This window comes from Peromyscus maniculatus, chromosome 18 (genome assembly GCF_049852395.1).
Source record: "Peromyscus maniculatus bairdii isolate BWxNUB_F1_BW_parent chromosome 18, HU_Pman_BW_mat_3.1, whole genome shotgun sequence".
NCBI lineage: Eukaryota > Metazoa > Chordata > Mammalia > Rodentia > Cricetidae > Peromyscus > Peromyscus maniculatus.
In genome coordinates, this window is record NC_134869.1 from 4,033,700 (window position 1) to 4,054,942 (window position 21,243).

The window sequence follows — 21,243 nt, forward strand, 5'->3', positions numbered from 1 at the left end:
TTGTTTTATTTATAAAAAAGTTTTTTTTTTTAATTTTACATACCAGTTCCTGTTTTCCCTTCCTTCACTTTTCTCATGCCTCATCACTCCCCAGCCCACCTCCCATCCACTCTTCAGAGAGGGTCCGGTCTCCCTTGGGTAGTCAACAATGTCTGGCATACTAAATTGAGGCAGTACCAAGCAGCTCCCCTCTGTGTCAATGCTGAGCAAGGTATCCCACTATAGGAAATGTGTTTCAAAAAGGCATTTCATGCACCTGGTATAAGTTCTGGTTCCATTGCCAGGGGCTGCCCAAACAAATCTAGCCACATATCTGTCACCCACGTTCAGAGGGCCTAGTTTTGTCCTGTGCTAGTTCCGGCCAGAGTCCATGAGTTTCCAGCTTGGGTAAGCTATCTCTGTGGTTTTCCCCATCATGATCTTGACCTCACTTGCTCCTGTGGTTCCTCCTGCCACTCTTTAAGTGAAATCTAGGAGCTCAGCCCAGTGTTGGTTGTGGATCACTGCATCTGCTTCCATCAGTTACTGGATGCAGGTTCTATTTTGACAATTAAGGTAGTCACTAATGTAATTATAGCGAAGGTATGTTCAGGCACCCTCTCCATTATTACTTGAAGTCTTAGCTGTGGTCATCCTTGTGGATTACTGGGGATTCTCCTAGCACCATGTTTCTCCCTAACAACCTAATGGTTCCCTCTATCAAGGCATCTGTTTCATTACTCTCCCTCTGTATCCCTCCCTCCACTGGGCCATCTCATTCTCTTCTGTTCCCATCCCCCATCCCCTCATTTCTACCCTCTCCCACTTTACCCAGGAGATCTTAACTATTTTTCTTTTCTAGGGCCCTCCATGTATGTCACTCTTAGGGTCCTCCTTTTTACATAGCTTCTCTGGGGTTGTGGATAGTACCCAGCTTACACTTTGCTTTGCATCTAATATCCATTTAAGAGAGAGCACATACCATGTTTGTCTTTCTGGGTCTGGGTAACCTCCCTCAGGATCTAGTTTCATCCATTTGTCTACATATTTCATGGTATTACTATTTTTTAGCACTGAGTAATATTTCTTTGTGTAAAGGTACCAAATTTTCTTTATTCATTCTTCAGGTGGGAGCCATCTCAGTTGTTTCCAGGTTCTTGCTATTACGAATAATGCTGCTATAAACGTGGTTGAGCGAGTGAACTTGTGGTATGATAGAGCATCTTTTGGGTATATGCCCAATAGTGGTAATATTGGGTCTTGAGGCAGGTTGAGTCCCAATTTTCTGAGATACTGCCATACTGATTCCAGAGTGGCTGTACAAGTTTGAACTCCACCAATAGTGGAGGCTTGTTCCCCTTGCTCTGCATCCTCTCCAATATAACCTGTCATTAATGGTTTGGATCTTATTCATTCTGACATATGTAAGATAGTATCTTAGTGTCATTTTGATTTGCATTTCCCTGATGGCTAAGCATTTTGAGCAATTCCTTAAATGTCTTTTGGCCATTTAATATTCTTCTGTTGTGAATTCTCTGTTTAAATGTGTATCCCGTTTTTTAAGTTGGATTATGTGGTATTTTGATGTCTAGTTTCTTGAGCTGTTTATATATTTTGGAGATCAGCCCTCTGTTAGATGTGTGGGTTTGGTGAAAATCTTTTCCCATTCTGTAGGCTACCATTTCATCTTGTTTACCCTCTCATTTGCCTTACATAAGCTTCTCAGCTGTAGGAATTTCAGCTATTGGTGAAATTATTAAGGCCACTCCACATAGTTAAAAGGGAGGTTAATTTTATTACAAGTGAAGGGATAGGTACCAGTGTCTGGGAAAGGTGTTTTGCAGTCCAGCAGTGTTCTCTGGAGAACTCTGCTCAGTCTACCTCCAGCGTCCAGGGTCCAGGAACCAAGAGAACTGACCCATCTGGATCTCGGGTCTTCATGGTCCTCTCTCAGCCCTGCCTTGTAGATGTGACAGTTACCAAAGCCTCAGTGGGGTTTGGAACTTCCAGATCAAAGATGGAATGGCTACCCACTACATCTCCCCTTTTTGTGTCTAAATAAGAAAGTTCTAACCTAATACAAGACTATATACAAAGGATTGGTTATCAAATATTGTGAAGGAGTAATGAGGCATAGTGACCTAGATAAGATGGAACTTCAACCAATACGAACAATATCAAGCAAGAAACACATACTAAAATTCAGAGAAGTCTAGAGCGTAGGTAAATAGCATGTTACAGTCATCATTCCAAAAGGTGTCCTATCATAAAGAACCTGAATCTAATACTTAATAATATGTTCTATCTAATATATATATATATTATGTATATATAATATATACATATATATGTTGTAAATATAACTGCTAGTCTTCAAAGATAGAAAGGTAGATTATTGAATCTATTTTTAAAATGGAACTACTAGTTTTAAATATTTCAGAATGGATTGGATTTTTGTATATTATATATAAATTATGTATATTGATCCAGATTTGAGATTGATTTTGTTAGAAAATACTGCACATATACTTCTATCTTGTTCAGTGTATCATTCCTATACAGTTCATTTCACAATGCAATGCAATTTTCAGTCCTTGAAAGTTATTGCCAACTATTTAGGATAATAAAGAAATGCAGGTTAGTATTTTGTCATTACAATGAAACCTGTAGTCATATTAGCTCTGTCCTCAAGGTCAAGCAGAAATATATTTTAGATAGACAGGTCATCTTAAAGCACTTCAGAGATCTGCAGAATATGGCATTTAAAATGATAACATATAATTTTTTCCTTTTTTTATGACTATGAGACATGTCTGTTCCTGGGAGCATCAATCTACTTCAAAGAAGATGATGGGAAGTGAAGAAACTCTATATAGTGTTTACTTTATTTGTAGCAAATGTTAGCCACTGGGTAAGAAAGTGACCTTACATCAACTGCTGACAGTATGCTTTCCAAAATGGACAAGCGGGACACACACAAAAAAAGACTGTTGCACCTTGCAAAGACAAGGTAGGAATGCCCTTCAGAAAATCTTGCTTCACAGATGAGTCTGTAAAATATGCTAGGCCTGTAGGCCAAAGATGGATGTCCCAATGTTGCAGAGAAATCTTGAGTGACAGTCTAGGCAACAAAATATTTGTGTCATTTCTCACATATTTTGGAAGTTGCTTAGTTATATTTCCTATATACTCAATATTATTTCCTTCTCGGGTCTCTGAAGGAGTTGAATATTAGATAGTTATAGTTTTTCTTGTTAAGAAATTCAGAAAATAAACTCACTAAAAAGGTATAAAGTATATAAGTTTGAAGGACATCAAAAGCTAGTTTTCGGTTGGTAATGCAAATTAGGATGGAAGGTGAATTAGACACAGTCGTTGCAACAGTTAATGAAAATAGAGGTCATAAATTAGAAACAGAGCAAAGAGGAGTATAGTGAGGATTTGGAAGAATGAAAAAGAAGAGAAAATAATGTAATTATAATCTAAAAAATAATGGAAAAGTATTTCATGTCATAAAAAGGAAAATTGTTACACAACACTTCACCCGTTCCTTAAAAATGTTAGTTGTTTCTACAAGTTCACATTCTCCCATGGAGCTCTGCAAAGGCACTAAAGGCAAACACCAGTCCTGAAGTCCCTGGTGAATCAACCATTTTATGTTTGACCTCTTCTGTAAGCACAGCCCAGTGCTCTATCATGCCCAGTGAATGGGCTGTAAAGCACTTCTTCTCTCATGTATATTTTATCAGGAAAACCCCATCTTTCCTTCATCATCTTCCAGTGGGTGTGAGACCTCTGCTTGTGATAACCAAGCATCACCAATGCTTCCTGTGAGACAGTCCATCAGGAAATAATTTCTTTCAGGTATCAGTAGATTACATAGCCTGTATTTCATGGAGGTTTAAGTAAGTGTATGACCTACTTTCCCACTTCTATTGCACTCAGATTGATCTCATCTGTTCTCATAGCCTACAATGCCATGAGCCAAGCTTTGACAGGAGGTTTCATTGATCTTTTGAAAGTCTTTTCTAATTCAAGTAGTTGAGAGAAAGAATACTTACTCCCTGACTAAGACAAGCTCTTTTTGCAGTCCATTTTAAGGCTATCAAATGAATGTTCTAGCATGGGTTTTCCTTTTCTTTGTATAAAGGGTTGAACCTTAGTGGCCTCTTCTGTCACCGTTATTCCAAACAAAGAATTACATTCTAATTGTATACAAGTGTACTGAATTTTGGCCTAAGGAATTTTAATGAATACAGCAGTTTCATATCTGATCTTGATTTTTTTTATGTTCCATAAATCTTCTAACTCATGATTAACTCTATTTTTTGGCTTTGTGTATATCTTTCCATTTCCATTTAGAAAACTCTACTTATTTTACCTCTTAAAAAAATTTATTTAGTCAGAAAACATATTTGTGAACTTCATGGCAGAGAACTAATATACACTGAATATATCAACTCATTGAATTCATTATATGTGAATTGCATTTGGCATATAAAGAATCAAATTAAGATGGTGTGTTTGCAAGTTCCTAAAGTATAAAGTTGTTAGATGTTTGTTTGGGGCTGGTTTTAAGCACTACTCACATTTTTTAACAAATACGCTTTTACACAAGATTTTTAGTTTCACAGTGTCAGAGATCTAAGGAATGTCACATTTTAGCAAGTTCTGGGGAAGACAGGGATTACAAAGACTTGGGGTGGGGAAATATGGAGAATGAAACCCACAGAGAAAAGTTTTTTTGTTATGATGTAATTAATATTTTCTAAGGCCCTGTAAAAACTCAGGGAGGAAAAGTGGTTATAATATCCTGGATGAATAAGGGAAGATCAAGAAGAAGGAGAAATAGAAGAGGAAGATTAATAGTAGGAGAAGATGGATGGATGGATGGATAGGGGTAAATAGATGGATGGATTGATAGAGATAGGTGATGGAAAGTTAGATAGATAGATAGATAGATAGATAGATAGATAGATAGATAGATGATAGATAGATAGATAGATAGATAGATAGATAGATAGATAGAGAGATAGATAAACAGACAGACAGAATACATACAGTTTTTTTAGTCTACACACTGCAGTGGTTATTGAGTCCTCCAAAGCGAGAATGGACTCAGAACGTTTGTCCTTTTTTTCACATTGGTCAGAGATCTAGATATGGGTGAAAACTCAGAATTTTTTCTTTCAGCATCTGTAGCCCTTTGAATCTGGACAATGCTATAATTTCTGATTCCCAGAAATAGCTCTCAAATTTATTTCCATTCGAATTGTCTCTCAGGGGTCCCACTTTTTTTATGCTGATATGTGAGGTGAGGTGGGACAAATACTGGTCATCCAGGGAGCCCTGGCATTCTAGTCTCCTAAGAACCTTTCTAAATAAATGTTCCAGGTTTTGTATAGAGCTCTAGAAGAGGAACAAGGAAACCTGAATACAGCAGGTGATACAGAAAGGTTGTGGCAAAACAGATTGAGTTCTAGCATGGTGATATGGATTATTATAATGGAGAGGCAAGAGTTTCTGGTCCAGAAATATTAACAGGCTAGATACTCTGAAGATTACATTTAGACCACTTTTTTCTCAGAGCTGAGGACCAAGCCCAAGGCCTTGTGCTTGCTAGGCAAGTACTCTACCACTGAGCTAAATCCCCATTGCCAAATTTTTAAGGACATATTTTAGAGAAAAGTCAGAAGGAAAGGGAGGATTTAAAACTACCAATGTATGATGCCATGTCATAGGCTTTTCTAGAATGTGATTGACTGATCGAGTTTGCCTCTGGGGATGTTATTTTTATCAAGACAGCAAACTTAGTAGGTGGTTCCCTAGCATTGGGCTCAGCAGGACAAGGGCACCCCATTAAATAACTAGTCTGGAATCCTTTAAGTAAAGTGGAGATGCAGCAAGCTGATGGAATGAAATGTAGAAGTGCCTGCAGTTGAAAGGTCAGGATGAGATGTTTCACTCCAGAATGTTAATCAAGAAAAATCAGAATAAAGAAAATTAAATATAGGAGGAAGTCTGACAATGTGTGAGAAAAGTCTTTAATTGATAATGCTTTGGTGATTGGTATTACACATCATCCTGGGACTGTAAAAAAATAATACAATGGAATCCTTCTTTGAGAAATCATTTCCACACTTGATATAATATTTTATATTAAGTTCAACTCTCTGAAATCTTGTAAGAAAAAAGAAACTATGAAACATGTTTCTTTTAAATATCTTCTTCTGTTAAAGAAGTCAAAAAGAATTATTGAAGCAGATTTTGGGTTAGTCCAAGCTTCATGGGAGGAAGGGTTACTCCTATGTTATTTTGGAGACTTGTTTATTCCTAAAATTATCAGCTGAAGTCAAGATTTGAAGTTTTATCAGGCCACAACAGCATGCAGTATAACACCATTTGTATTATACTATGTCCATATTCATTGGTTATTCTAATGAGAGCTTGGATCATATGGTGAATAGCACATCCTGGCTTGCATGTATTGAGAATGGTATGTGTTATAAATGAAATGTATCTGATCCTCACAGTTGGTACTGATGATGTCAACTTATATCTGTAGATGAGGTCTGTGAGTCTAAGATTTTCAACAAACATTCTTCTGTGTGTCTCTTTTGAGGCTTTGATTGACTGTAAAATATCAAGTGAAATCAAGATCTGGGATCAGAGTGCCTCAAGGTTCCCTCTAACTACCAAATATGTTAATGATGTCCATTTGCTTTCATCTGTAAGGGAGCCATTGGCTCCATTGGAACATGGTGTTTCAGGCTCCCTTTTGGTTAGAGTGTTGGATGAAGAAGAGAGTATTCTGCCCAAACACCCTTAAAGTTCAGGGCTTCTGAGTTTAATTCTTCCTCAGTAGGCTGCAGGTCTCCACTGATAGCAGTCTATGGTCAGGCGTGCTTCCCTTCTTGGATTGCCTGGACTCATTTCACACAGAGATTGGTCCCTGGCTACTTGATATTAGTGTTTGGCCTAGGAAGAGTTTTCCATTGTGGTTGGAGCAAGCTCCATTTAAATTGTCTCTTCAAACTTCACTTCCTAGGGTCAACATTAAGTCTGACCACATATCTCTAATTGGGTTGGCATGAGCTAACTTGATTTTTGGGTTCGTGTTTAATCTTCATCAAGGTCAATGGTTAGCCTGTAACATTTCCACTTTTGATTTTGCCTGGTTTGTTCTATGAGCTTTGTATGAGCTCTGAATTCTTCCCAGTCATTACTTGCCCCAGGCCTACTTCTTCATTTGGTCCTTGGTGTTTTCAGAATAAGGATTAGAGCTGGGTATGGCTGTTTTCTTGGTTTTCTCTGGGTGTTCTTTATTTTAGGGGTAGCTCAGCCCCATATCTCTTCTTGATTTGGACCCAGGCATTTCAAAGCTAGAATGGGACTCTGACTACTATTTGGTTGGTTGTGGCCTAGTCTTTGTCAGCATTAAGGTTATGATGTGGCCCAAATCTCTTCTTGTTTAGGTCCATACTTCGTCAGGGTAAGGATTTTAAGCAGACAATTTTTTTCTTGATTTGTCTTTGGCCTCTTTCATTTATGAGAATGTCCCAGGTCTTCTTCTCTCCTTGTTTTGTCTCTGGCTCTTGTCAGGGTAAGTGTTAGGTCCTTGTGTTCTCCATTTCCTGCTTTGCCCTGGCCTCTTTCTTTTTGTTGGGGGGGGTGGGAGGAAAGGATTTATTTGGCCTACATTTCCACATCATAGTAGACCATTGAAGGAAGTCAGTACAGGAACTCCAACAGGGCCAGAACCTGAAGGTAGGAGCTAATGCAGAGGGCATGGAGCGTTGATGTTTACTGACTTGTTCCTCATGGTTTGCTCAGCAAGCTTTCTTCTAGAACCCAAGACCACCAGCCCAGGGGTCCTCACAATTCCTCGGGCCTTTTCCTATCAATCACTAAGAGAATGCCCTACAGGTTTGTCTGCAGCCTGATCTTCTGGAGGCAGTTTCTTAATTGAGGTTCCCACCTCTCAGATGATTTTGGCTTCTGTCAGGTTGACATAAAACTATCCAGCAAATGTAATTATATCAAAAAATTGAAAATTTAAAAAATCTTCAATACATGCCTTCTGTAGAGTGCAAAAGACATTGTACGTTTGGTCTTGTAGTTTTGTAGATTTGAACTTCCACAAACTAAAAATATTAAGAAAAAATATTGGAACTGGGCATATATTGTCTTTTGTTTTTATCATTTCCTAACAGTTTTACATAATAACTACTTACATAGCATAACACTATATTCTACATTTTTTCCTTTTATTTTACAATACCATTCAGTTCTACATATCAGCCACAGATTCCCTTGTTCTCCCCTCTCCTCCACGGCAAAGCCTCCACTGAGGACTGAGATCGACCTGGTAGACTCAGTCCACGCAGGTCCAGTCCTCTTCTCACAGACTGAGCAAAGGGTCCCTGCATAAGCCCCAGGTTTCAAACAGCCAACTCATGCAATGAGCACAAGACCCGGTCCCACTGCCTAAATGCCTCCCAAACAAATCAAGCCAATCAACTGTCTCACCTATTCAGAGGGCCTGATCCAGTTGGGGGCCCCTCAGCCTTTGGTTCATAGTTCATGTGTTTCCATTCGTTTGGCTATTTGTCCCTGTGCTTTATCCAACCTTGGTTTCAACAATTCTTACTCCTATAAACCCTCCTCTTTCTCATTAATTAGATTCCCAGAGCTCCACTCGGAGCCTAGCCGTGGATGTCTGCGTCCAGATTCCTCAGTCCTTGGATGGGGTTTCTGGCAGGACTATTAGGGTGTTTGGCCATCCCATCACCAGAGTAGGTCAGTTCTAGCTGTCTCTCGACCATTGCCAGCAGTCTATTGTGGGGGTATCTTTGTGGATTTCTGTGGGCCTCTCTAGCACTTTGTTTCTTCCTTTTCTCATGTGGTCTTCATTTACCATGGTCTCCTATTCCTTGTTCTCCCTCTCTGTTTTTGATCTAGCTGGGATCTCCCGCTCCCACAGGCTCTCTTTCCCTCGACCCTCGCCCTTCATTACTGCCACTCATGCCCAAGTTGTTCATGTAGATCTCAGCCATTTCTCTGTCATTGGGCGATCCTCGTGTCTTTCTTGGGGTCCTGTTTTCCAGGTAGCCTCCCTGGTGATGTGAGTAGCAGTGCAGTCATCCTTGTTCCACCTCTAGTATCCTCCTATGAGTGAGTACATACCATATTTATCTTTCTGAGTCTGGGTTACCTTACTCAGGATGATTTTTTCTAGATCCATCCATTTGCCTGCAAACCTCATGATGTCATTGTTTTTCTCTGCTGAGTAGTATTCCATTGTGTATATGTGCCACAATTTATTTATCCATTCTTCAGTTGAAGGGCATCTAGGTCGTTTCCAGGTTTTGGCTATTACAAACAATGCTGATATGAACATAGCTGAGCAAGTGCTCTTGTGGTATGATTGAGCATTTCTTGGGTATATGCCCAAGAGTGGTATAGCTGGGTCTTGGGGAAAATTGATTCCCAATTTTCTAAGAAAGCACCATATTGATTTTCAAAGTGGGTGTACAAGCTTGCATTCCCACCAGCAGTGGAGGAGAGTTCCCCTAGTTCCACATCCTCTCCAGCATAAAGTGTCTTCAGTGTTTTTGATCTTAGCCATTCTGACAGGCGTAAGGTGGTATCTCAGAGTCAATTTGATTTGAATTTCCCTGATGATTAGGGATGTTGAGCAATCCTTAAATGTCTTTCAGCCATTTGAGTTTCCTCTGTTGAGAATTCTCTGTTTAGTTCTATAGCCCATTTCTTAATTGAACTGTTGGGCATTTTGATGTCTAATTTCTTGAGTTCTTTATATATTCTGGATATCAGTCCTCTGTCAGATGTGGGGGTAGTGAGCGCCCATCCTGCCCTGGACTTCCTGTCTGGACAAAAGCTCCCATCCTGCCCCGGACTTCCCGTCCAGATAAGAGCTTCCATCCTGTCCCGGAGTTCCCATTTGGACAAGAGAGCTCCCATCGGGACAAGAGAGAGAGACTTCCTGAATCTGTCAGCTCTGTCTGAACCAAGTGTGCTGATAAGACCAAGAACAAACCATAGGGAGATGGGCAGACGTCAAGGCAGAAGTACATACAACAAAAGGAAGAGCAATACAGCATCACCAGAACCTAGCCTGCCTCCAACATCTAGACCTGAACATCAAAAATTGGAAGAAGCAGAAGAAAACAGCCTTATGAATAACAACATGAAGAAGGTAGAGGCTTGTGTAGAGGAAAAGACAAAAAAAATGGGAGGAATGCCCTGGCCTCTTTCATTTGAAGGATTGATCTGGGCACACATCCTTTCTTAGTTTTGGCACAGGCTTCAGGGTCAGAGTTATGCTGAAGCCAACTTCTTATCTTGGTGAGGGCCCTGGCATCAGTCCAGGTAAAGTTGAAGCATGGATATTCTCCTTTGCATTCTTTGGGCCAGATATTTTTCTTCTGAGTGATAGGGTAGGACACATTTCCCTCTTGGATGGGGCCAGCTCTCTTTATAGTCAAGATTAGGCATGGACGTCTTTTCTTTTCTCTTTGTTTCATTTTATTTTGTTACTTTTCCTTCTTCTCTTCTGGCCTTGGCTCTTCGGCTTAATGGACTGGCCCAGGGATACCTCTGTTTTTATTCTGGGCCAGAGTTTATTCAGCTTCAGATTTTGGTGCAAGCTTCTTTTAGGTCAGGGTTTGGCACTTTAATCTTAGGGTTGGTTGCTGGCCTTTCTGGGTAAGGGAAAGCCTTTGTTAATTTAGGCTTTATTCCTGGTCATCATCAGGTTCATCCTTAGGCCTTGGAATACTTCTCTCTTGACATCTTTGGTTTAATGTTTAATCCTGGTCTACTTACACTTTAGGTGCTTAGCATGGATTTTTTCAGGGACCATGTTGGCCTGGGCTACTTTTGAGGGTATAGCAGTATCTAGGCAGTTTTTATGTTAGAGTTAAGCCTGGTTACATTGATATTCTGGGACTGTGTGGTACCTTTTTCTCTTTAGGGTTGAAGCAATGGATACTTTGGACTCCAGGTTTATCTGAAGCTATTTTGTAATTTATAATTAGCCTTAGATTATGCTCAGCCATTCAGAAAAAAATGTGCATATTGATATAGGACTGTATTTATTTCCCGTCCCTTACATCTCAAGTATATTCTGAGGAACATTGGCTCTTTCCAAGGGAAATAGGTGCAGACACCAATACACACAGCACAGAGTCCAGATGAAATGAACTACATATTACACAAATAGAAAAGTGAAGTAGGGAGGAGACAGTGGTACTTAGGAGAGACCTTGCTGCTGCATTGGTGACTGTAGGCATGGTAAAGAGGTACCCTGAGCTCATGTAGAATATTGTTGCTTCTCAGTAAAGATAACATAATAGACTCTCAACAAGGTTTCTGCTGCCTTTCTTTCCTTCTGTGGTCTACTCCCATGAAGGCATATCACAGGCAGTTAATATAACAGCAGAGACTGGTTCTCTATTGATCTAGTGACTGCCTTGATAGGCACATGAGGGTTGTGGAGATCTTCATGTGGCCTCTTATGCAGTGTGGGCATAGTGTCCTCCCCTGTGTGGCATTCATGGCATGCACTGTGAAGGTGTTCCTCTGGTCTTTGCTATGGAAACATTTCTCAAAATCTTATTTGTCTTGAAAACCCTTGGAACAATGAACCATGCCTTTGTGATCACTTTCAAGAAAGCTCCTTGTCATCTCCACACACTGTTGTGTGATCAGGTCTTTCCACAAAGAATGTCTCCACTGACTTACCAGAAATTGATTACTGCTCACATTATTATTATTGTGAATCACAGGCCACTTTAATAGTGTGAGCTGCCAACTTGTCAAGGACACACATGTAACCATGACAATGATTCCTTATGGAAAGTAACAGAGGCCAGGCTTCACTCTGCCCAGAGAAACACGAAGGTGGTCAAGCTGTGCAGTTATCTTTGGACTGGTAATTAGAAAAGGTGCCTTGAAGGATTCAAGATTTCCAGCAGTCCTTCTAACTCAGTCTCCTTAGTGTTGGGTTTCCTTTTTATTCTTTTTACCATGGATGCTTTTTTCTTGCCCTAACATGACATTTGAAGGGTAGTGGGAAGGAGGCGTCTTAGAGATCTGAGGAGTTAGTCAAGGTATCACAGTGTTCCATTCTTCTATCTTATTGAGGATGGAAACCTACACTTAAGAATTGTGGCATGCCAGACTGTAACCCACAATTCCAGAGAGCCTAGCTAACAGGGAACAATCCTAGGAGAGACACATGGATGACCCTGCAAAAGAGAAGTGGATGAGATCTACATGAGCAGAGTGGGTGGGAAAGGGTGGCAGTGGGCGAGGGTGGGGGATGAGAACATAAAAAAATGGGAGGGTCAAGCTGGAACAGGGACAGAGTGGGAGGGCAGGGAGGAAGATACCAGGATAGATGAGGACATCATGGGAATAGGAAGATGCATGGTGCTGGGGAGGGTCTCAGTAATCCACAAAGATCACCCCACCTTGGTCTGCTGGCAGTGGTCCAGAGGGTGCCTGGACTGGTCTACTCTGGTGACCCGTCTAGCGAATAACCTAGCTGCCATCATAGAGCCTTTGTCCAGTGACTGATGGAGATAGATGCAGAAATCCAAGGCCAGGTACCAGGCTGAGCTCAGGGAATCCAATTGATGAGAGAGAGGAGGGATTCTGAAGGTGAGGGTGTCAAGATCATGATGGGAGGATGTGCAGAGATGACCGTCCACACTAGTGGAAGCCCATGAACTGTGGACTGGTGGCTGTGGAGCCCCCATGGACCTGGACTAGGACCTCTGGATACAGAAGATGGTCGTTTGGCTCAAACTGTTTGGGGAGCACCCAGGAGGGAGATCAAGATCTGTCCCTGGTGCATGGGGAGGCTTCTGGGAAGCTAGTACCTGTGGTGTGATGCCTTGCACAGCCTTGGTGCAGTGGGAAGGGGCTTGGACCTGCTTAGGCTCAGTGTGCCAGGCTCTGCTGACTCCCCATGGGGACCTTGATTTGGGGGATGTGCGGATGTGGGGTGTCTTGGAAAAGAGTGCTGGGGGTGGGAGGAAGGAAGAGGGGAGAACAGTGGGTGATATGTGGAGTGAGTAGAAAATTTCTTAATAAAGAATAATGAAAAAATCATTAAAATCAGTAGCAATCAAAAATAGAATTTTGGCATGCAAAAAGAAAGAAAGCAAATCTGAATTAACATGTTCTATTGGTTCTCAACCAATAAAATCTCAGTTATAGAAGAAAAACTGTTGGGAAATTCTTCTCGTTATTTCTAGATGAAGAGTAAGCATTGTGCTACCCTCAAAGCCAAACAGGATTTTGGGAAGATGGCCTCAATTAAACCAGCTATATAATCACAGAGCTTGAAATGCTTTTACTGTCTGAGCAAAATCTGGAAGAAGAGAAGTTATACAGTTGCCCAGCAGGGATTCCTCTTTGTTGTCTCAGCCTGGAGGCCTGTGGTAACAGTTGCAGTAGGAAAGCCCCCCTGGGAGTCTTCCAGTCACATCACTGTATCTTGGGAATCCAAAATTTCCTGGTCTTCACCAAGTTCTGGATAGCCAGTAAGTGTTTTTAGACTTACTTGATGATGGTGATTTACTATAATCTGAAAGTGCAGAGGAAGAGGAAGGAGAAACTGAAAGCTTCCATGTGATTGGTGTCAAATGGTATCTGAGGGACTTAATAGTAGATATCCATCTAAGGAAGATCCTGAAACATCTACACATTGTTAGTAACATCTTGGACAACATCATTGCTCTAGAAGCATGGAAGTTCCATGCACAGAATGAAGCATGATCAAGCATGACCCACCCCATTGTAATAGTGCTACTACCCCATCATAAAGGATGAAGACACCATCAATGTTGTGCCACAATAGACAGATGCTTGTTTCTATACAATACACATATACATGGGCCCACATTTATACATTTAACAACATGTATTTGTTTACACCTTTGCATGCACACACATACATACACACACATAGAAATATACTTTGAAATTAAATTAGACATACAATAAATCGACATATCAAGAAATTAAAAAAAAACAAACGTTGTGGTATTTGTATACATGTATATGGTATGCATGTTGTATGCAGAGCTATGAGTATAATTATGTTCATGTTTTTATATGTATCTATATGGTATGCATAATGTGTACACCCATATCTAACTGCATATACATGTGTACATATAAATATAAAAATAAACTGAAATCCCAACTCCAAACACCAGCCAAGTAGGCAGCAGAACTTTCTGAGTGGCCACCTTGCTGTGTTAGCTCTTTTCTGCCTTCAACTCTGAGTGCCTGTTATGTTTTTTGAAAGGCATAACTTTTTTTTATAACATTTTCTTTTGTGTATACTTTTTTATTTTATTTTACAATAAATAATAATAATTCTACATATCAACCACAGATCCCCTTGTTCTACCCCCTCCCGCCCCCCTCTCCTTCCCCTCAGCCCACCCTCCATTCCTATCTCCTCCAGGGCAAAGATTCCCTTGAGGATTGAGATCAACCCGGTAAACGCAGTCCAGGCAGGTCCAGTCCCCTCCTCCCAGGCTGAGCCAAGTGTCCCTGCATAAGCCCCAAGTTTCAAACCAACAACTCATGCACTGAGCACAGGACCTGGTCCCACTGGAAAGACATAACTTTTTAATTCACAACAGAGACACCACATTTGCCCTATTAGAAAATATGTAAAATGTAACTTTCAAAAAGCAGAAATATGAGAAATAAGCTTTGCTTTCATTATCTAGAAATGAATATTAAAACTTCCTTCAACACTTTTTTCTATAACTGCATATGATTTCAATAGTTTAATATTAATACTAATCTTAATTTTTTTCTCCCCTGAATAATGAAGCCTTCAATATATATAAGTCATGAGGTATCATTCTCCGTGATGATAGTGGCCACCACTGTCTCTATCTAAAACATCTTTTAGTTACCTAGAAGTCGAGTTGTTAATTCCTGCATGGACTAGTTTATGTTTCTGTGTAGACTTTGGAAACATTTAATGCACTAGTCTTTGAAGACACAGAGGTAACCAGGGTGAGTAGCGTGGGAAGGAGATGGCTTGGGCGGGCTGACTGCATGTATGGGAAAGTTCTAGTTCAATGGGTGAAAGGTCATGTCTGAAGTAATTGGAGGCAAAAAGGCAGAACACAAGAGAAAGGTATTTCTGACTGCACGCTGCTACTCAGTGTAGAACAATAGATCAGCTCTTACCCACTGCATGACACATGGCTGTCCCAGATTTCTACTTAGCATGGGGAAATGATTGTCCTTGGCTTGCTCTGCAATGGTATCTATAAAGATGATACAGGTCTAAAGGCATTTGTAACAAATACAGATAAATGTACAACCCTTTACCAGATATTCTGCATCTGAACTGGTTTATACCAAAGTCCATGCTCAAAGGGTGGTCCAAAAGTAAAATTCTTTTTTGATTCCATTGTTCTCTGTGATTATGTTGGATACCTACTGTCTTAGTTAGGGTTTCTAGAGCTGTGAAGACACACCATGACCACAGCAACAACTATAAGGAAAACATTTAATCAGGTGGCTTACAGTTTCAGAGGTTTAGTTCATTATGATCATGGCAGGACAAGGAGGCATGCAGGCAGACATGGTGCTGGAGAAGGAGAAAAATGTGGAGATGAAGCTACATCTTGATCCACAGGCAGCAAAAAGTGCTCTGAGACACTAGGCATGGCATGAGCATAAGAGACCTCAACCCTCCCCCACTGTAACAAAATCCTCCAACAAGGTCACACTCCCTCCAACAAAGCCACACCCCCTAATAGTGCCAATCCCTATGAGATTATGGGGGCTTCTTACTTTCAAATTAACAAACCTCCAAGATATATTGAGAAGGCATAATAAGACACATTATGGTGGGGCTAATAGAAGATATTTTTGAGAGGAGAGCACTTTTTTTTAAAGGAGAGTCTAATCATTGGTTCTACCCATCTTAGGTTCCTTGTTAGGGACTCCACAACAAAACAAAGATTACCAAGAGAAAAGCATATTCACTTACCTAGTGCAAACTTTCACACCACAAGTCTTCCTAAGGTAGAAAAAAAACCGACAAGCGCTTAGACATGAGATAATTTTCTCAAGATTGTTTTCATCCAGAATTAATTGTCATTGCATAGAATATCCTGTGCTTAAGAAGTAATCCTTAAACGTGCATATTTTCAAATAATATTAAGCAAATATTGTAATTTACAATTTAAAAAGTCAGGTACATTAAATGTACATTAATAGCAAAATTTTGGAGTTCACTTAAGTCCAGTATCAAATTACTTAAATATAACAGCATATAGTATTGATGCCCAGGCACTGAATGAACAAGGCAGATGGGAGAAAATGAGCACAGCATCATCAGTTGCGATCCTTCAACACCTCACTGTCATTTGCCCTGGGGAGCCTCTAATCCCGAATCTCAGAAGCCTCTGTACGCAGCCAGGCACCACTCTTATTTGGAGAGGTCCCTCTTGGACCCAACTTAATGAGCTTCCAGCTATCAGGGGAAAGGATGGAAAGAGGTATCTCTCACTGAAACTGTTTGATATGTATGAAAGTATAAGAGCAACTGTTACTCCTGTACATGCCTGCACTATCTTTGAACAGGTCTCATTCCCTGGTCTATGCCAACCCTAGCCAGACTACCAAGTGTGAAAGACAAGAACAAAGCCTTTGACACAAACATCTCACTTGTGCCTAAAGTCTCCACAAGATGAACAAACAAACAGGAATAGTCCATCCCCAAGAGTCCCCATGCCTCCACCAAATAGCAGTCACCACAAGGTTCACAGGCTCCTGCCAAAAGCTGACCCAAGTGACACCCAGCAGCCCCAGAACACTCCTTAGTTTTGTGTGGGGTAACATCCCAGGACAGTTCAGAGTGACCCATGGAGAACATGGAGATGGGGAAAGCGCATCAGTCCTGCTGTGGTGATCATGTCAAGAGGAATTACTGACCCAGCAGGCAGCTAGAGACCTGAATAAGGCTACCAAAGAAAAGGAATCTTCCAAACACTCATCTGGTCTCATATCAGGTTTCTGTACCCAAATTCTACAATGTGTAGGGACAGAGGTGCACATGGCTCCAGAAGAGATGGGCCCTTCCTCTAGATTTCATTATGGTCCTGATCCTTGGAGTTGGCTATAGCCTTCATGGTTACCAGAGTTCCTTACATACCACAAAATGATGCCTTTATATATCCCCCATATTTTTCAATACTTCTACCCTTCCCTACTCGGTGGCCTTTCCTGATACTCAACTCCTGGTGGGCCCAGTCATTTCACCCATGCCATGGACATGAGCCATGGCTCGGGGCCAGCACTCTGCCTCTTAGAGCATGTAGTAGACCTGAGGTTGTATTCTAGAGTTGATGGAAAGTGGAATGTAATGAAATGTGTGTCAAAATGAAAGCAATAGGAGTCAAGCAGATGAATGGCAAATAGTGAGGGCTTTTTGATCATGTCCTCTCTGTGTGCCTTCATCAGTCTTCAGATATGAGGCTGCACCTTTCCTCCATGGAGGGACATGTGGTGCTTCTGCCCTGCTTCAGGAAATTGTCAGAAAGTCCTTTCTAGGTTGTATGAGCAGTTTCAGGGGAAGATCTGAGTCCTTTCTCACATTCATTCATCCACTCAAAGAACTTCCGATGTCAAGCCCCATGTTTTGAGATAGCATATTCTGAATGCCATCAAGTATGAAATAAAGCCAAAAGTCTGGGCATAATTAATGACTGTGTTCATATTTGATCCTGAAGTGCAACATTTATATAAATTTAAAGATGAATCTCAGTATATCATGTTCTGTGCATGTCATTTTGCATCAACTTTTCAGTAATTCTTGTTTTAAGATTATCTAGAGATTGAAATATACAAGGTATTTCATCTAATTGGAATGTTTTTTCACTAAGTCTTTGAGACATTAGTATTCTAAAACATGTAGTAACCACAAAGGTTACTTAAGTTCTGAAGTATCTTGCAAATTTTGATCCATGTAGGAATGTTATATTGGGATAAGTATGTGATTATTGCTGAAACTGGTTAAATGCTGAAAACTGAACTGTTCACAGTGGTCTCAGAGCACTAATGACTAATAGCCTTAGACCTGAGAAGTGAACGGGGCACAAAGGACAGACTCTCAAAGGCACAATGCCAAGAAGGAACATGGTGTTTCAATGACTCACCCTGGAATCTTCCTTGGTGCTTTTTCACTGGTTATTTCCAGTGAACTCACTCACCTGCATGGCAGAGTAACTTCACTTTTGCCTTTTCCTATTAGTTACTCTGGACCAGCAGTTTCTTCAAGCTAAACACAAAGTAACCCTCCTCCCATCAAGAATTCTTACCCCTAGGGTGAGCTTTTATTAAGAGTATCATTCATTTGAAATAAAATTCTGCACAAATTTTCACAATGCCCTTTAATATTAAAGTATTCTCTAAGTTTCAGAACCACTGGAAAACCCTCTAAGGCAGAAAGCCATGAGTTGATAATGAAAAGTACCAGGGAAGGGCCACTGAGATGCCTAGTTGGGTGGAAGGAAAGAGCTTACTCCTAATTTGTTCATTGACCTCCATATGAACAGAATGAGAAAATGGCATGGTGTGTATTGTGTGTTCATTCTCTCCCTATTATATGTATGTATGTATGTATGTATGTATGTATGTAAGTATGTTAGTATGTATTCCCCCCCACTCAATAAGTAAATAGATATTTGTTATTATTTTAAATTCTGATCAGTAGATTTCCATACACTCATCATATGAAATAATTGATTTTTAAAATAATGAAAAAATTGAATGCAACTCACAACTGTTTGTAATTCCAGTTCCAGAGGATTCAACACCGTCACACAGGCATATATGAAGGCAAAACACCAATGCACATAAAATAATGAATAAACGATTAAATTTTTGTAGGAGCTATTGGGATCAGGAGCCTCACAAGCATACCACAGAACTAACTAACCTAGGCTCATAGTGACTCAGAGACTGAACCACAAATCACGGAGCATGCATGGGTCTTACCTAGGCCCTCTGCATATATTTTACAGTTGTAGAACTTGGTCTTCTTATGAGACTTTTAACAGTGGGAGCAGGGCTTGTCTCTAACTCCTGCTTTGGGGACCTAGTCCTCCTATTGAATTGCTACATCCAGCCTTTCTTTCTTTCTTTCTTTCTTTCTTTCTTTCTTTCTTTCTTTCTTTCTTTCTTTCTTTCTTTCTTTCTTTCTTTCTTTCTTTCTTTCTTCCTTCCTTTCTTCCTTTCTTCCTTTCTTTTCTTCCTTTCTTCCTTTTCCTTCCTCCCTCCCTCCCTCCCTCCCTCCCTCCCTCCCTCCCTCCCTCTCTCTCTCTCTCTCTCTCTCTTTCTTTCTTTCTTTCGTTTGATTGTTTGAGCTGAGGACTGAACCCAGGGCCTTGATCTTGCTAGGCAAGCACTCTACCACTGAGCTAAATTCCCAACCCCATACATCCAGCCTTAATAGAAGAGGTCATGCCTAGTCTCACCACACCTTGATATAACATGACAGGCAGATGTCCATAGTAGGCCTGCTCATTTCTGAAGGGAAAAAAGAGAAAGAAGAATGGATGTGGAGCAGGAAGAGAGGAGGTGGGGGGAGGGGATGAGAGGAGAGGACAGAGGTGAAACTTTGGTTAGGATGTAAAAACAAAAATAAACAAATAAATAAAAACATTCATTCCAATGAAGGGAGAATATTGGTGTTATATTTAAATTTGAGATACTAAAAGAATGTCCCTCAAGGGACATTACCACTTATTCTGACTTTATAATGTGTTTGCAGTTGTACAGGAACAGTTAAATCATGCTAGGAATAATTTTGAGCTGGTCTAATACACAATGTGTTTCCCTTGTACTTGGAATAATTATATCATGTTTAGGCATTATTTTGACCTGGTTATTGTTTTACATTTGGAAATTAATCATGACATAAAAAGATATAATTGTGTATGTCAAGTTTGCATGGGGTGCAGTTGTGATAGCTATTTTTAGTTGTCAAATTTATTACATCTGGAATTAACTAAGACCCAAAAATGGAGGGGCACACCTGTGAGATATTTTTGCTTAATTTGAAGAGAAAAGATCCACATGGAATCCAGGTTTTTGCAGTTGGGAGACATTCTTTTAACTGGATTTTGATGAGGAAACAAACACCTTTAAATCAGGTGTTGTGAGCCCCCTAACCTGACCTGTAATCTCAGGCAGGCCTTGTACTGGAAGCCCATGTGTAGAAATGGAAGAAGGGAGCTTTTGCTCTTTAGCTGCTTGCTCTCACCTTGCCAGCAAGTCCATTCCTTCACTGGCATTGGAGCCAACTTCTTTGGGATTCCAGACTATACTACTGATGGGCTGAGATCAAGCATAGTGAACTGAACAACTACTGGATTCTTGGACTTTGCCTTCAAGCCAGCCAATGTTCAATTATCTGAACCACAGCTTCTAAGTCATACTAAAAAATAGCCTTCTGTATATATAGAAATGCATTCTTTAAGGTGTTACCCAATAGAACCCTGAGCAGTGCACCAGACAGAGATAGACCTTTTAGAGTAGTTTGGGACTCACAACAGCGTTATCTCAGTTATGAATTGTACAGAATCACTGGGCAAGAAAGTAAAATAACACAAGTCTGAAATTTCTCAAACGGAACACACAGTAATCTAATTGAATGAGTAATGATATGAAATCGAGAGATTCTAGTTTAAGTGAGGAATTAAAAACCAGATGTCTTAGCTTCAGTGGGGTAAGACCTGGCACCCCTCCCCCCCACACAGGAAGATCAGAGGACAGTAGGTTCTTTTTACCCTTGATGTGACAGCTCCAGTCTGGAGACCCAGGGGATAACTTTCTTTACACATTAAATCTCTGCCTCACTGTCAGTCTCAGGAGTCAGATCTATCCCAGAGGAGCTTCACCAGAGTAAATCAGTCTCTGGAAGAACTTTCTCAATAGGATCTGAGATCTGATGTGGTAAAAGAGAAGCATCAACCACCTCTCCCCTTTTTCAGTCTTGCACAGAATCACTCTGCACCAGAGACATGTGGCCCCTGACACAGGCTCCATCCACTCCACCTAGTCATGAGGTTCCATATCTGCCTCTCACTGTTTTAGAGTCCCCCCACAAAGGAAAGAAAAGGGGAATATAAATGAGACAATATAAACAATAATTAAAAAGAAGAAAAAGTAAAGCACTTCACTCCCCCG

At 40.5% G+C, this 21,243-nt stretch overlaps 1 protein-coding gene across 3 annotated transcripts in view; it reads left to right on the forward strand.

The window, feature by feature from the left end:
* LOC121830722 (disks large homolog 5-like) overlaps positions 1 to 21,243 on the forward strand; it is a 249,446-nt gene that overhangs the window by 74,710 nt on the left and 153,493 nt on the right. Inside the window, exon 3 of one of the 3 annotated variants that reach the window (XM_076554249.1) lies at positions 13,266 to 13,553. The exons of the other annotated variants lie outside the window; for them this stretch is intronic. The gene's annotated coding sequence lies outside the window, so the exon portion shown is untranslated. The remainder of the gene's footprint in view (positions 1 to 13,265; positions 13,554 to 21,243) is intronic. 3 annotated transcript variants of the gene reach the window in all.